Source organism: Anas platyrhynchos, chromosome 10 (genome assembly GCF_047663525.1).
Source record: "Anas platyrhynchos isolate ZD024472 breed Pekin duck chromosome 10, IASCAAS_PekinDuck_T2T, whole genome shotgun sequence".
NCBI lineage: Eukaryota > Metazoa > Chordata > Aves > Anseriformes > Anatidae > Anas > Anas platyrhynchos.
The window spans coordinates 8,183,888-8,200,827 of NC_092596.1; the positions used below are offsets into that span (position 1 = coordinate 8,183,888).

The 16,940-nt window shown below is 51.3% G+C and overlaps 1 protein-coding gene across 10 annotated transcripts in view; it reads left to right on the top strand.

Moving 5' to 3' along the window:
• Positions 1-6,310: 6,310 nt before the first annotated feature.
• ZNF185 (zinc finger protein 185 with LIM domain) overlaps positions 6,311-16,940 on the top strand; it is a 46,690-nt gene continuing 36,060 nt past the window's right edge. For 5 of the 10 annotated variants that reach the window (XM_072043082.1, XM_013092442.5, XM_013092447.5 and 2 more), the window contains exon 1: positions 8,448-8,597. The gene's annotated coding sequence lies outside the window, so the exon portion shown is untranslated. The other 5 variants (XM_072043083.1, XM_013092443.5, XR_011811847.1 and 2 more) reach the window with 5 other exon arrangements.

A 16,940-nucleotide genomic window follows, 5' to 3' on the forward strand; every position in this document is an offset into this window, starting at 1 on the left:
CAATAAACACGAACTGGTAAGTACAAAAAGCCACGAGGGAGAAAGCATTCTAGCTCAGATGCATTGCTGATACACAAAAGGTGGGTACTGCTCTTAGGACTCATGGTACAGCACGGCAGGGAACTTCAGCTCCTCGTGAAGTAGGGATTACTGCGCTTCTAGAGGCGGTGAGAGGATTGTGCTGAGGTGAAAGGAGCAAGTTCAACGATTACTTTTCCAAAATAAATCGGTAAGAGCACGTGTTGGCCTCTAGATGGCGTTTCCCAGCCAGGTCTGCCTTGCTGCTGCTTCAAACGTTCTCCAAAATGCTGTCTCTCAGAACTTGGACACCGTTCAGGTGGAGAGTTACTCACCTCCGTGTGTTTTGTGAAGGTACGTCCAGAAGCTGCTACAGAAACAAGAGGCACTGGAAGTTCAGGTCTGCCGGATAAAAAGCAGCAGATGGTTTGTTTTCCCTCAAGAGTATGGTCAGTACGAGAGCAAAGCAGAGTTTTGCTTTGCAGTTTCCCAGAGCTGGGCACAGCCAGAAGCGTTGCATCACGCTGGAGTTGGTTTGACTTGGTATTCCCTATGTAATTAGGTCAGTTCCCAGCATTTCTGGGAGGCTGACTAGCTTCTGTTTTTCAAGCAGAAGCAAACACACGTTGTTGCTGTGGTGGAACCTGACTTCGCTGTGCCTATAGCCCTGCCACAACAGAGGAGGAACCTTGCTTTAGCCACAGCCTCTTCTAGCCCTGGTTGAGCTGCCTCCTCTCAGCTCTGTTTCTTTTCCCAGTGAGCACCCAGTAAGCCCCATCTTCCGTTCTTTGGGCAAGCCAATGAGCTCCTTCTGTACTCTTGCCTGTCATTTTTGGCATGCACCTTCTCTGCAACCTGCATCTTACGTGTGTGTGAGCATGCAAGTAAGCAGGAGGCTGCAAAGCAAAACTGCCATTATCAACATTTCCTTCCAAATATCTAGGGTCAAATCTGCCGCTCTTGTTAGTAACGCTCACCAGGAGCTGCTGAAGACATCAAAGACTTTCCTAGAGCACTCTTGTCAAACTTTTAATCTCTTTCACTTTGCTTTCTTTTTCTTGTTGCAGCTCCCCGTTTTGCTGACATGAGATGGTTTTTGGTTTGACAAGCAGTGGGAGAGATAAAGGAGATATCTTCTGTTTCTTTCCCTAGAGAAATAGGAGAGGGAGAGGAAGAAAAGTGCTTCTCTAGGTGGAGGTGAAGCAACTAAGAGCCCCGTTTCCTTCCTTACAGAGAGATCGTGAAAGGGGCGTATGCACAGAAGGAATGTTACAGTCTAAGAAATGCTTTTCAGTCTTGCCCTTGGAGTGCAGAGGAGCTCTTGTCCAGACACACCTCAGTGCCAGAAAGGAAAAAAAAATAATGGCTTGGTTGTAATTACTTGGGGAAAGGTAAGAGGAGTGATTTCTGAAAAAAGTCAGAAGCCATCTCGTGTGTCCAAAGATCATGGAGGCAAATTTAAGTCAAGCCTGAGGTGGATATGTCAGAGCTTTTAGGTGCAGGAGGATGCTTGTATCATGCAGGCGTGTGGTTACCGATGTGGAAGCTCACTGCCCTCAGCGACAGAAGTACAGGGACCCACCGGGCCTCATGGTGCTCAAATGCACCCTTTTGTTGTGAAAGTGGCACCTCTTTATGCAGTAAATCCAGGCAAATGTGTTTCGGATCTGCTGATGGCAGTGATCTCCGAGCCCTGGTACGAGTTTCCACACCTTTTAGCGCTGCGAAGCCAAACGTGGCGTGGGTGGGCTGGACTCTGCTCCTTCAGAGAACTGTTTACCAAGTTTCGTTAGTGCTTGTGCAAACCTTTGGAAGGTGCCAGCTCCACAGATGTACGTGATGGTGCAACTTGGTCATTATTATGGGAGAAGGAAAGCCAGTTGTTTGCCCGGAGCAAGCTTGCTGAGCTGGTGATGAGAAATAAATAGGCATCTCCCTGCTTGCAACAGAACATGTCTGAGGTGTTTCTGCTAGCAGATTGCACACGTTGTTTTACTGTCTTAGCAGCGCCATCAGGCTGGCACTTAGCCATGGCTTCTCTCTTGCCCAGCATTCACTGGCAAGATTATTTTGTCTTAGCTGTGAGAGCTCCTGACCTCCTTTGTAGGTGTGTTTTCATGGCCATGGGTGGTTTCCTGCTGAGATTATTGTATTCCAGCCCTGAATGGGCAAGGGTACACGATTCTGTTCAGCTACCTGCTATTAGGAAGGTGAGGTCTGGCATTTCGGCAGCGCTTTGTAATGACACCTCATGAAAAACCAGTTTGATTCCCTTGCAACAAATGGGTGTAGTGGTTTTACACCCTTCTACTCATCGCAACTCTGCTCAGCCTCTACCGAGGCTTTGCTTTACTGTCGCCTTGGCGAAGGCCTGAAGGATTGATGTGCTTGGTGCCTTCCCTGTACCTTTGGTGCAAGGAGGTTACGAGGAAGAAAGCCTTACCCAAAAGAGAGGAAATATCGCAGTGGAGTTGAGTGCCGTGGAGTGGTGGTGACTCACTTTTCATGACTAGGAAAGACTCAAAAATTCTAAATATATTGTAACTGTTCAAATACAGGCTGGGCTGGTCAGGGAGACTGCACGCTTCTGGGCAGAAGGTTGTTGTTGTCAGAGGAATGTCAAGAATTGCTGTGCGTAACCCCCTACCCATAAAAGGGCTGGCTGGGTTTCGAAAGGTGAGCAGGTTCCTGCCTTGTAGACGTCGCTGTTTCTAAAGGTATGCACGCTGCACCTCTGCGAAGGAACGTACTGCAGGGTTACGCAAACTGGTTTTAGGCTGCCTTTCTCTGGAAGTGGCAGCAGCACGCCCCTGGCAGCAGGGAGCTCAGAGCAGGCTGATTTACCCTACCTAGAAGAGAGCACGGTACGTCCATCCTACAGGCATGACTGCAGCTCGTAGGCAGCCCAGCCTGACCTCCTCATTGCCAGCTGTGGGCTTTCCAGCGCTGACTTCTGTGTGGCTCTGCTAGCCCCTCTGGGACAGCTTCTGGGCTTCGAGAAATGGATGAGCCTTCTGTTGATGTTTCAGAGAAGTGGCAGCAAAATTCCCATCGCTCCTCCAAAAATAAACAACCCATATCTGAATGCAAAAAGCTCAGTATCTAGTTTGCAGCTCGATCCTCAGTTTTCCTGTTTTTATGTCCTGGATGGAAGTGGCCTTCATGCTTGTCACTTTCTTTTCTCCGTGAAAAGTTCTCTCATGCCATAGTCAAGTCACTTCTGTTTTTCCTTTATATTTTTTTACCTAAATTGTCAGAGTTCTTTAAATCTTTTTCTGTTAAGCGTTCTCTCTAATCTGTGAGTGGTTTCTGCGGCTGCAGCTTCCTTGTGATGTAATTTTTATGTCTCACTGATCCCAAATGATCTGCTTTGTGGTGCACTAAATAGGGGAGACAAGCAAACAGCAGTGAAACGAGCATTAACCAGTACTAACTGTGGAACATCCTGATGAGAATGAAGAGGATGCAGGGAGAATCCGTTTCCTGGTAAAATCAAACACTTCAGGGTGAAATTTACTGACAGAAAAACAATATTTCCAAAGTAGAGATGGAAAAGGGCTCTTCCAACCTGCTGCTTCCTCTGCTGCTGCAGGAGTGGATGCACCCCTGGAGAAGGTTGTTATTGGAACTGAGGGGCTTAAAGTCCCTCCCGTGACTTGTGTCCCACCTTTGGCTTGTGGCCCAAGGAGGGAGGCCAGATCCGCAGCAGTGTCGGGGTGTTTCCACAGCAGACCCTCTTGGTTTTAACTCCATACAGAGGAAAAAAGCTGCTCCTGGATTCTGTTCCTCTGCTGATGACGATAAGGGACTTTATTTTGTTGACAGCAGCACAGGCAGGGTTTGCTTCAGAGGCATGCAGGCTAACTCTGCCCTTTCCAGATGAGGCTGGCCTTGCTGGCTGGATTGCGCTTGGTGGCCTTGTCCTGAGGTGTCCTGAATTTGTTGCTGTTCAGCCTGTAACTGCCAGCTTGGAAAAGCTGCTACTTCTTGCAGTGGTGAGAGTTAAAATTTTGCTGGCTTCAAAGCAGCATCCCAATTGTGGTTGTTGCTGTGCGTATCAGTGAGCAAAGGGAGTAAAAACAGCTTCCTTTCACACCCCTTACATGCAGCCATGCACATACACACGCTGCGTATTTATATCAGGAACCACAGGTAGGAATTCATTCATTCTGGAGTCTTTGTGCCAAAGCCTCTAGAAGCTACAGAAATGAGGCTCTTGATGTGATTGTCTCGGTTCAGTGCCTGAAGTGAAACAAATCGACTTTCCCTACAGATTTACCGGACAGCCTTTCAGCTTCTGGTCTGGAGCAACCTGGTAGTGCTGCCTTTGAGTGGCCCCGTGGTGTGCTGCTCTTCTAGATGTCACACAGACCTGCCACTTGCTGGCAAAAAACCTTCTGCCTCTGGCCACTGCTGTGATTTTGAAATGCCGTGTCATTAAAAGCTGAATATGTGCCTGTAATTATGAAGAAGAAAAACACCCATCAGGGTTTCTGTGCCTGCTGGTGTGAGCGACATCCACCTATACTTTGGAAAGAGTGGTTTATCTAAAAGCTTAATTGGGATAAAACCACAATGATTTGTTTGGGACTGATTGCCCCTACCTGTTCAAGCTGCTGCACGCTGTAGATGTGCTGTTGTTTGCAGTATGGGATTGGTGTGGATTGGGCTCACACCACAGCCCTGGAAATCTCCAGTTTGAGGTAAGCTGTCTGCATGGCTGGCCACGGTTGTTTCGGTCTGAGTAGAGTATGAAAACCCCTAGCTATAGGAAAAAAAATAAAAAAAAATAAAAAAAAGGTGTTCCTACACCACTCTCCTTACTGGGGAATAAAAGACAAAGCTGTGGTTTATGTTAGCGTGTTTGTATGGTAACATACCTACATTTATACTACGCTTCCAGTGGTATTCAGTGTCTCTGACCCACCAGCATTGTCCTAGTCCAGGTGAGAAACACAGAAAGTCTCTTTCCATGGTTTGCTGGTCTTGGAAGACAACAGCTGGTGAGACTTCCCTCCCTTCTGACATCTTAAAACATACAACGTGCTCCCTGTTTCTTTCTCTGGGCTGTTAACTGGGAAGCCTGTCACGGTCACACTGTGCCTGGAACATCCGCTTCTCTGCTCCTCTCTAGGAACAGCCATGGCTAGAAAAGTTTCCCTGCTTTACCCTTTCTACAGAAAGTGGTGGTTGGCAGCCATGTACTAAACAGTGCTGGGGCTGCTTTGTGTTTTGGGGTCGTGGTGCTGCCCTTGGTGATCCACCTGTGCAAACCTCACATCTCCAAAATGCAGGAGCTCGATTCTCCTTGCAACTACGTCAGTGCAGATGAAAGCATCTCCCCTGGAGGAGCTTTGCAGCTTCAAAACTGAGAGACCTGGCGCTGCTGGAGGGGTCACAGGTTTAATTGCAATAATAAGCCAGGACCTTTTGTGCAAGCACCAGCTGAAGAACCGGTGTGTTGCCACAGTGCAGTCCCTGCTACCCTGATGGGGAGCTGCAGTCCTTGGGCTGCCTGGTTGCCATGGTTGGCTGGGGCTTGACTGCTCCTGGGGGATGCTGTGGGATGTGGTCAAATCCTGTCCTTGTTGTTCCTGGTTTTCTCTGCGGAAGTCTCAGGTAGTGGAGGCTCACAAGGACAAGGGGCTGGAGCAGCTCTCCGATGAAGAAAGGCTGAGAGAGCTGGGGATGTTCAGCCTGGGGAGGAGAAGGCTCCAGGGAGACCTTCTTGTGACCTTTCAACGCTTCAAAAGGGGTCTGATAATAAAAGGCAGAGAGTGACGCTTTGCTGAGGCAGATAGGGCAAGGGGAAAAGGTTTTAATTAGGGGAGATTTAGAGGTCAGGGGAAAATTCTTTACCCTGAGGGTGCTGAGGCACTGGAACAGGTTGCCCAGAGAAGCTGAGGGTGCCCCATCCCTGGAAATACTCAAGGCCAGGTTGGAGGAGGCCCTTGGTGGGTGGCCCATGGCAGAGGGCTGGAACTGGATGAGCTTTAAGGTCCCTTCCAACCCGAGCCATTTTATGTAAGGGGCAGTTGTAGCAGCGTTATAGTTCTGTGGCTTTCAAAGACAAGCCTTTAACCTCCTCTTGCCTTACCCCCAAGAGGCTGCACGTGGCCAGTGTGATGTGTAGCAGCGAGTAGGAAAATGCTCCCCTTCGCTCATGTGCTGCTCTGCATCCCACAGTGTTGTAAGCCTGCAGCTGAGATGACCTAGCCGTGGTTTTGTGCTGTGAACACGACCTAAATGAAGTAAAATAAAACGTCTCCCTTTTTCCCTTCGCTCAGGAGCAGCTGCCACAGTGTCAGCCCAGCCTGGAGAACCCAGTGTGGGACTGATGTGCCAGCAGGTGCAGGCTGGAGCAGCAAGGGGCTGACTTCCGAAGGGGAGGAAGGCTGCGTGAGGTCAGTACCGAATTCCTGGGGCTTTGGGTGACACCAGGGGTTGGAAAACAGAGAATGAAGCTTGAGGAGCCTTCAAAAAATTGATACCGATGGGGCTCGAGTGGTGGTGGTTCATGTTGTGGCAGGGAAAGAAGCGTCTTGCTTGGCATTTCTCCACGTCTCACATGGCTGCACACTGTGCAGCACGTCTTTCACTACCAACTTGAGCATCCGTGTTGTTGTGATGGAGCTGCCAGCTGGGGAGCACATTCTCTGCTCTTCTATGTTGCCACCACGCCCCTGAGTTTAAGACCTGTCTTTATAAGCTTTGTACACGTGTTTGGAGCAGCATTTTTAAGCTCAGAACAAAATGTGACTTATCGCTGCACCTATCTCTTCTGAGGTAATTAGAAAAGCAATTCTTTGCTCTGTTTCTTCTAAGGCAGAGAGTGGTGCTGACAGACATCATCACGACTAATGTTTTGCCCTGTGTTTGTGCCAGTCCAACAAACTGGTTGTCTGCAGCCAGTAAAACTTGTGTATATTCTTTCCGAACCTCCTTGGCCATTTTTTTTTTTTTGGTGTTTAATATTGAGGTGCTCATAATAGATGCTATTTTTTTCAAATGTTTACTGCAGAACGGTGTGTTTGTACCAGAAAAAAAAAAAATCAGAGTCCTCAGCCCCTGGGGTGCCCCTTCTGCTCACCTGGCAGAGGACCTGCTGTACCCGACAGGCTGCCCAGGCTGTTAGTCACTATTATTTCAGGAAATAACTCGAACGAAACCTTCTGCAAACGATGGGATGACTCAGGGGTTACTGAAAATAAAGCTACGCTATCAGCTGGAGCCCTGAAGGATGCTTTACAGGGGCAGGGACTGGGCTGCCTCTGAAGCAGGATGTTTCCTGCGTTGGATGCTGCTTTGTGCGTACCCCGGGCTCAGGGCGAGGCTCTGTGAGCCCCACATCTCCTCTCCTGGGCCTATCTCAGCTGGGATCAGCGGCAGCCTCTGGGGAAGAAAGCTCAGCTGAACCTGCGCCACTGCAGGTGTTGCAGCGTGAGTAGATCAGAGAGGAAGATCTGGGCTTGGAATCGCAACGTTGACATCAGGGCTTTCCAGACGTTATCTTCGCGGTGCTTCTGCGAGCCAGGGATGGGTTATTTGCCCTGGTAGAGCCCAGCCCATCCTGCTGGTGGTTTGCCCACTGTCGTGCAGCAGATCCAACACAAAGCAGATCCAAAAAAAAAGGGGAAGTCAGGAGATCTCTGGGGGCCCGTCTAATCCAGGCTCCTCGTTACTTCTCATCAGGCTGCAGCTGCAGGGGGAGGTCCTGATAGATGCAGGGCTGGGGCTTCAGCACCTTCTTGTCAGCCTGTGGTGATCCTGGGCCAAAGCCCTGATTTCTGCAAGGTGCTCAAAGCTCCTGCCTCTAACCCCAAGTCTTCAGGGGCTGGCAAAAAGTGTGTCCAAAGGCCCCGCTGTGTCCGAGAGGCTGGCTGGTGGAGCTGGGCCTCGGGGATCTTGTGGCAACTGCAGCAATTAATTAGAAGGGAAAATAAATTGAGGAAGGTGATAGTAGCTGCCGACTTCCTCTGCTGTAAAGGGCGATAATCACACCTGTGTACCTCATTTAATTAGTTACAAGGAGAGGATCTCTGAGCGCTAATTACAGCGCCAGCCCCTGATGCTCCCCAGGTACCACTGCTGGGAGCAGCTCTCCCAGAGGCAGGGGCTTGCAGCGGGGTGCCCGCTCCCCCTTGCTGCGGGGAGAGCCTCTCCCTGGGCAGCTCTGGTGATGCCTGGCCTGGGAAGGAAGAAATTCGGTGGGCGAGAGCAGGGGGCTGCTCCCCGCTGTCCCACCACAGCAGCAGGGCCGGAGAATGCGAGGAATGCAGAGGAGAGCTGGCGGGGAGGGGAGAGACCGTGCAGCCTGAATGGAGAAACCTGTTTGATTCCCCTGAAGGGCGAAACACACCCAAGTCTCCTCCTCAAAACAAGGCTTGGCTTCCCGGAGCCAGCCCTCTCCATCCAGCCGGCAGGTAAGGGCTCTGCCTCGCCCACAGCCACCTCGCTGCCAGGGAGGATCGGAGATCCCCGCTGCGAGCCCTTGAGGGGCAAGGTGCTGGGAGACCGCTTGCAGGCTGCTCCGCATCTGTCTTCTGGGGGAAAGCTGCAGCTGAGGAGCTTCTTTGCAGGTAGGGCTGGGCAGGGAGACTGCTCCTCTGAGCTTCGAAGGGGGCAGCTGGGGTGCTGCTGCCACCCATACTTCACCTGCTGGCTCTGCTGGAGAGGAGGAGGAGGGCTGTCCCCTCCTACGGAGGAGCTGGTGGGGACGAGGGAGGCTTGAACTGCTGCCTCCTGCTGTAAAGAGAGAGATGAAGCTCTTTTCTCCAGCGTTTGGGAGCAAAGTGTGGGTCTGAAATGGTGCTTGGACACTACGAGGCTGGCAGTAGTGCCAGCACGTAAATGAGGCAGAACAGGATGTTTGGCCATGAGGTTTTGCTGCTCTTGTTCGTCTGATTGCTGAGTTCCCTCCTTGCCCGTCCCTGTCTTTCTGAAATCTGTCACCTGCTTAATTTCGGAGGGATAGCAGTGGGTATGGCAGCAGGGACGAGTCTGTGCGCGGACACGAGTGAGCAGCTCTGCAGAACTGGCGCAGTTTGAGCCTGTGACTTCAGACAGCCTCCCGAGAGGCTTGGGGTCAGCTGCTCTGCGTGCCACCACCCCTAACCCCCTTCCCCAAAACCAGCGTGTGATGGAGATTCTTCTCTCTGTACTCCTCTGCCTTGTTTTGGTTCTCCCTGAGGATGAAATCAGCACCCTGGAAAGGAAGGGATGGGAGTGGTAGAGCTCATGCGGAGGAGATGAGCCCCTCCCTCAGTCCTTGATGCTTCCCACCTTGAAGCTTGGTGAACATCTCCATTCCCCCCATCCCTGCCCCGCTGCTGCTCCAAGACAAACCCAGCCAGGAGAACGAGCTGCCCGTGGCCAGACAGGAGCCAGGCTGCTCACAGTGGGCTGTGGAGCAGGGATGTCCTCCCCTGTCAGATCCATCAGGACCCTGTGCTTGTTCTGGCTTCATCCAGCCAAAGACAAAACATTGAATTTGTTCCCCGACGTTATTTAACTGTAAGTCCCACTCTTCATAAACGATGGATTTTTAATTTTCTTTTCTAAAGATGTTTTTTTTTTTTTGGTGGCAAAACTTTGTAGTGTCTCTGAGATGCCGTGAAGCTTCAATAGGATTTGATGTCCTGCTCCGTTTATGGGTCCGTCATACAAACGCGAAGCTCTGCCTTTGAAAGCCCCAAAACTTTTCCTTCCTTCCTGCTTTCATCTTTAGACATCAAGGCTTAAGGTCAATGGCATGTGGGTGCGGTAAACATCCTTTACATCCTTCTTCCTTTTCAAATACAGAAATTAGTTGAGCAATTAGGAATTAATGCCTTGTAATTAGAGTAATGAAACTGCGTACCCAGTGCAGTGAAAAATGATTCGGTGATTTTGGGCAGCAGCAGCAGCAGTGAGCTGCTGTGCTGGGGGTGGTCGTGCTGTGTGGGGCTGTGCAGCTCCCAGCACAGCGGGGCCCCGGGGAGGTCTCTGGGGACAGGCAGGGTTGTGTGCCGCTCTAAGGAAGCTTGTACCACGCTTTCCTGACTTCAATAGCTCGTGTCTTTGCCAGCTTCGTGTGAAATTTTGCATCGTGGGGTATGTGGTTGAGCTGAGGCTGAGGCTTGTCACAGCAATCCCACCCAGGCAGCAGGCCTGGCTGCAGTCACAGGTGCTTCTTGTTCCTGCGACTTGGATTCAGGGTCGTGTTGGCTGTCCTGAGAAAGGAGGGCAGGCAGTTAATGACTGATGCAGGTGAATTATTTGACCAGCATGGCAGGAGAACAGCAGCGGAGGCACAAGGTGTCACCTGCAGCGGCGTGGCTGTCCGGGAGCACCTCTCCTGTGAGGAAAGGTTGGGAGAACCGGGCTTGGTTAGCCTGGAGAAGAGAGAGCTGCAGCCTCTTAAATATCACTTTGGGTTTAATACTAAGAGCCTTTCTGTTCTGAGGCAGCTATGTATGACTTTATGTCTGTTTGAAAGCCTCCAGCCACCCAGTTTCTCACAACGCAGGGCCCGTATCACGACGTGAGGTGTTAGATCTGCCCCGGGGGCTCAGTCCAAGACCTGGAGCAGACTCAGGCTGGTGGCCTGGTCCTTCAGAGGCAGGCTGACAGCCTCCTGCTGCGTGGACGAGGTGGGACGAGATCCTAAATTGCAGGCTGGGAGTTTACAGCCCGAAGCCCCGAGTGTAATTCCTGCTGTCACTCGCTTCCACAAGCACAGGCAGCGGGGCGGAAGCTGCCCATCCTTCCCAGGCACGGGGTGTCATTCAAACCGGAGTACAAAGGTGAAATAAATCCCATCGTAGCAACGCTGGCTCAAAAATTAAACAGTGCTAACCCAGCATAAACTTCCTTTGCTGGTTGCAACTTGCTCAAATGAGCTTAAGGGGTTAACTTTGCGCTGGCAGGTTTTCTGCCAGATCAGGCACGGTCTGTCCAGGCTGCTCTGACTTGGGAGCAGATCAGGTAACAGCTGACAGAAAAGCACAACACTGGCACAAGGTTTGCATTGTGCTCTCTGGCTAATGCAAGAGAAATGCGAGTCTGTGCCCACGCCTAATCCAGATCACTGCAGGGCAGCCTGACAGCGCGCAGACCTGGATTAGCAATCCCGAAACCTGGATGCTGCTTTTCTGGGGCAGGGAGCCTTGTGCCTGTGCGTGACCTGTGCGGAGAAGCTTTCTCTCCCTGGCTTTCCTTCCTCTGGGGTTGGAAAAGGTGGGCTTTGGAGCAAAATTTGAGGTCCTGCCTTGTCCCGTAGGGGTTGGAGGGGCTTGGGGCCACGATTTAGGTCTAGATAACAAAATTAACAGTTGATGGAGTTTAAGAAGTTTATAAGAAGTTCTAATTCAAGCCTTTTTGCCAGTTGTAAATACCTCTTAATTTGAGGACCGTGAAGGTCAGAACATGCATTAATTCTCATTAAACCACGAGACTCTTCCTCCTGACTGACCTCAGCCCAGTTTGCAGCATTCAGGTCACCGATCAGGTCCCCCAGGGGTACGCAAGCTCAGTGGTGCAATGAGTTTTGTGCTTCCACCTCGGAGGAGCGTGCGAGAGATCGCTCAGAAGGCACCAGGCCAGGGCTGGTTTTGCAGATGATGCTTTGGGCTGAAGGAGAGGAACCCTGCTTTAGACGGTTTGTTGTCCATTAACAGCTGCAGGGCTCAGCCACGGGGTCCCTGCCCAGAAGGCACGAGCAGCACAGGATTTATGGCAGCTCCTGCAGGGCCTGGTGCCCTGACATCCAAGGGAGGTCCCCTCCTGCCACCGGGGAAGCGGAGCAAGTGCTGTAACGTGACCTCGATGCCTGGCCGGGGCTGCACGGACAGTTGAGGAGCGTAAAGGCACCCCGTGGCACTCTCCAGGAAAGCTGTGTTTATAGGATCAAAGCAGCGCTGCTTCCTTTCCCAGGGCGTTCATTTAGTCCTCAGAACTAGGGCCAGTGCTGGATCCAGCTCATCGCCGAGACAAACAGAGGGCAAGGTGGCTATTAGGTGCAAAGGGGCTATTACTGCAAGTGCCCTACAAACTCCTGACAAAAGCAGGCTGAAAAATGGTTATTAACATTTTAAAGTTGCAGTTGAGCCATCAAAAAGGGGGATGGCTGGCGAGTTTTCCTTCTGTGTGTTTGCAGGTAATAAGAGCTGCAGTCAGCTTTTAAAGAATAGCTCGTGTTTCATCTCCTGGGGTATAATTACATCTTTTTTAAGTGGCTTACACAGAAAGCAGAATCATTCCCAATTAAGCGAGGGGCTGCCGATTTCTGGCACTTGGAGGATTTAGAAGCAAAGGGTGCTGCACGAGCGGGCAGAGATCGATCGTGTTCCTCCTCACGCTGCTGCCCAGGGCCAGCTGCAGCCTCTGTGGCCATGGGGACGGACAAGGGCACGACCAGGCTGTGATCTGCAGGGATCTCTCCCTGCTCGGGGTAAGAGGAGACCGTGCTGGAGCCACCTCTTGGCTGCTCGGCTGGGACTGCTGCTGAGGGTGCCCACCCTTGTGGCCCTGGCAGCCAGACCGAGCTTTGCAGCTTGTTTTGCCTGTCAAGGGGGGATTTTCACCAGGGGCTGCTCCCCGAAACGCTGCTGAGAGGAAGAGACTTTGTCTGGCCTTGCAGCTGCCTTAAAAACTCCAAGCACGTTGAGGTACCCGAGGTAGGGACCACTCCAGCACCTGGGAGCGTGCAGAGGGTGAGCAGAGCTGGCTGCCCGCCCGCAGACAGGCACACCCCAAAGATTAAAATCTAAACAAGGTTTCAGCTCCCCTTCCCTTATTAAGTAGCTTCTAATTGCTTTCATTCACATGACGAGGAGCTTCAGAGGCAGCGTCTTCAGCGTGCCGGCGGGCACCGTGCCTTTCCTGCCTGCAGTGACTCCGTGACAAAGGTTGTCCCCGTTCAGCTCCGTAGCAAAGCTGCTCGTGTACCTTGTGGTTTCCTGGAGGTGGACGTAACTTGCCCGTGATTTTCAGGACCACGGGGTCTTGCTGGTGCTCCGTGCCTTTGAAAATCAGGGCTCGTTTGGGATGGATTTAGCTAGCAGCTCCGTTTGAAGCATGCGGTCTCAGGATGCGGTGTACTAACGGGGCTTTGGTTGAACACTTATTTCTTGTGCCAGGGTGTTCACATTGGAGGGTTTGCCAGCAGGAATTTGGCACCGTAACTCCCATTTTTACGGGTCACCTGCTGTCTGGGACATCCCAGGGGTCAGTGTCTGAAAGCTGAGCACCAGTCGCAATCACCCAGCACAAAAGGACTTGTGTTGGCCGTATCCTACAAACAACTTGAGGCTAAGATGTGCTGTAAATCCCAGATTTCTTTTATTGGGAATTGTATCCAGCCTGTAGCTGTCGTGTATTCGTATCATTCCTGCATCCTGATGCTGCTCATAGGGGAGAGTTGGAGAGAGAAGCAGGAGGAGGGGGAGGCCTGGAGACCCCTCTGAGCTTTGTCAAGTGCTCTGCAGAAGTCAGGAGATCGTCAGCTGTCGGAACCAAGCCAAACTCATCCCTGCTCCTGCTGGCATCAGCCCCGTGCAGCTGGTGGAGAGGGAAACCCAGCTCAGCAGCAGAGGAGCTCCGGTTCTCCCAGTGCTATCGCGCAGGTGATCGGCCTCGCCTCCCCCAGCACAGCTCCACCTGCGCTGCATACCTGAGACCTGCTATCACGGAGAGGGGAGAGGCAATTTGGGTTTAATTGCCTGGAAGGTGGTCAGGTCCTGACTCATGAAGGGCTCACGAGAACCTGGGGAGAGACGAATTTAAAAATCGTTGTGCGTGGCGGCGAGGGGCCAGCGCCTCGCCTCCACCCCCCTGTAGGACCACGGCATCAGTTTCCTCTGCTGTTATACCCCGTGCTGGAAACCTCCCATCCCACGAAGAGCCTCGGTAAGGTGCCAGCCTGTCCGAGTCAATGATAGATCCAGCAGGAAGGAATGACAGGTTTGGGAGCCAGGGAGATAAGAGATGAAGAGGTGGTTGCAGGGCTGAGCAGCGCGCTGGCTGTGGGCACGGGGTGAGAGCCAGGAGCGAGGTGGAAAGTTTTCAAGAGCAAAAAGGTCCCTGAAAAGGTCCCAGCCCTGCTCTCGGTGCAGGGTATCACCACGGGGACTAAGGAAGGCACAGGCAGGCCACTGTGGGGTATTTCTGCAAAACCCTGCCCCGATGTGCTGCTTCCAGCAAGCACCTGGGAGGGAAATGAAGCTCCTGGGACAGGATAAAGCCTCTCCTCTTGCTTAAAAGCAGAAGGAGGCAGCGAGATGCATCTGTCAGAGGGGTAGAGCAGAGGCCAGCTGTGTGGAGTCAGGTATGTCCTTAGGATCCCCTGGAAAGGCATACCCTGAGTTCAAAGCTTGGGTACATGGGGGATTTGAACAGGAGGAAAAGACTCTCAGGGGCTCTCACGTTGTTTTTCTGGCTGGGGTTGGGGTAAAGGAGACCTTTGGAGTACTTTCAGGAGGCTGGGGCTGGCAGTGATGAACCTGATACAGCTCTGGGTAGAGCTGCGCGTTTCTTTTTATTTTTTTTTCCAAAATTCGCAACACTGAACCCTTTCAAAAACGCGTGCAAGCTTCACTAAGTTCTTGTTCCCAAGGGGAAAAAAAAAAGGTAAGATCTGAAACAAAAGGTGAATTTAAAAGTAATGAAACCTTTTCACTTTGTTTTGAAACAACATAGCTGTTTGTGCATTTTTTACTTTAATCTTGCTTGAAATACGTATAGCAGTGTGGCGTGAAACTAAATTCTTTGGCTGTCGTGATCTAGTCTGAATCTTTCTGCTTGCTGAAAGCTGTGTCCTCATGGCAAACCCGAACGGCCTTTTTCTCTTCTGGAAACAACTGGTGAATAAAACCCTCCATCTTCTGCCTGTTCCCGGTGACGCCTGGGCAGTGAGTAAGCCCCACAGCCTGCTCATTTCCCACTCCTCTGATATCCCACTGCTACGTTTAAAGGAAAAATAAAGCAGATGACGGTGAGGAGGAGATGAATAACCCCTCTGGACGAGCTGGCAGCGGGGTGTGATCCAGGCCCCTAAAAGCCACCTTTGTGCAGGACGTGGCCCCGCTCCGGGAGCTGAGGCGGGCGATGTCCCCGCAGATTTCGGGAGGTGTTTCCCTCGCTGGCAGAGCTGCTGGCTCTGCTTGCTGATGCCGGCCACGTCAGCGCCTCTCGACAAAGAGGCAGGTGTTTTCTCCGGGCTGCATGCGGTGCTGAGCAGCGTGCTAGGCCTCTTCTTTTATCCTCTTTATTAAAGAGACTCGGATGGCACCTGGGGACTTGATTTTCTTTCCCTCGTGCTAAGGCAGTCAGGAGTTAACCCCTCTTACAACAGCCAGGCGCTCGCTGAATGGCTCAGGGCTCTTCTTTTCCTTAAAGAGCAAACCTGTGATTTTTAATTTATTTTTTTTTCCCAGCTTTTTCCACTCTGCAGGTTGCAATTCCTCTGGATACACCTTTATCACCGGAGGACCAGGCATCCTGGCTGTAGCCTTTCCACGCTTATTTTCATTAAAGGCTAGTTCCTGTAGGTCGTCCGCAGGACCCTGAGGGTTTTGAGGACTGGAAAATGAAAACTCCTGTAGGCATCTGCCCCAGGAAAGCAAATCGCTTTGATTCGGTTATCTCCCATTAAACCAGCTGGGCTTTTTTGAAGCTATTTCTTCAAAAATTCAACAGCTGGTTTGACTCAGACCATGAGGGGTCTTCTGCAGTGAGATGCATTCAATCACTGTGCCTGGGGTTTGTTCCTAAAGCCAGTTGTGAAGGAAGGTGTTTAATGTCCCCCGTGTCCGGCATCACTGAGGTTTGTGGTGACTGTGACAGCTCTTAAAAGCTCCTCTGGCTGGCTTTGTTCCCAGCTAAGGGGTTTCTCACAGAGTCCTGTGCTTTTGCAAATAAAGCACTCCCATCCTCTTGTTTTAAGGTAAAGTGTAGTGAAATCAGCAGCTTTTACCCATTTTTTCTGCAATATATTTATTTTTGGAGGGAGAAAAAAAAAAAAGAAACAACAAATCACTCCAAATACTATTTTTAATGCTTTCCAGATGCACACAAGTCTCGGTGGTTTTGTACCATCTGAAGCATCCATTCAGGGCTGTGTGTGCAGAAACATCAGGTAGGTGGTGGTTGAGTTTGGACCCAAATTTTTCCTGGACTGAGAGGTAGGTCCTGGCACGCACGTCCCCTTGGTTAAGCGCTGCCCGTAGCAATGCCCAGCTGTCCCTGCTGAGGAAGGAGTCACTGCAACGGGCAGGTCGAGGCACCGTGGTCAGTCTGTTGTGTTTTTGTTATTGCCTGTTTGATGTCTCTCTAGTAGCTGGTGCTCAGCAGCTCACGGTGCTTTTCTCAGATCACAGGCCAAAGAGTAGTTGGTCCGAGAACCCTCTGCATGAAACCAGGGACGCTGCCACAGTCTTATGCTTCTGCAAGTAAAAGCACTTACATCCTCGTTTTGTTTTAAGGTAAAAAGTCTGGTGAGATTGGTGCACATATTTACCAATCTATTTATTTTTTTCTCCAAAAACATTTACTCTTCTGCAGCTGCTTTTGGAGGAGAAACGCCTCTCAGAGCTGGCGTTTTGCGAGCCACTCGGATATTTATTTCGAGGATCCCAGGGCATTTGGCAAACATTAAGCCTGAGGCAGCTCTGCGAGGTTGTTCGGGGGATGCACGTTAAGGGATCCATCCCTCCAAGTGCAGCCACCTCGCAGCAAACCAGGCAACGCTTAACGGAGCCCGCAGTAACTGTTTGGATCGGGAAATGAAGAGCGATTACTGCTCGTTTGCATAGCGATGGCACCCAAGGGTGCCAATTAGGATGGAGGGCCTGTTGCACTGATGGTGTGCAGGCACTAAAGGGGAGGCTCTGAAGGGCTCCCGCTGGACTTCTGCAAGGAAACCTCCCATCTACAAATCATGAAAG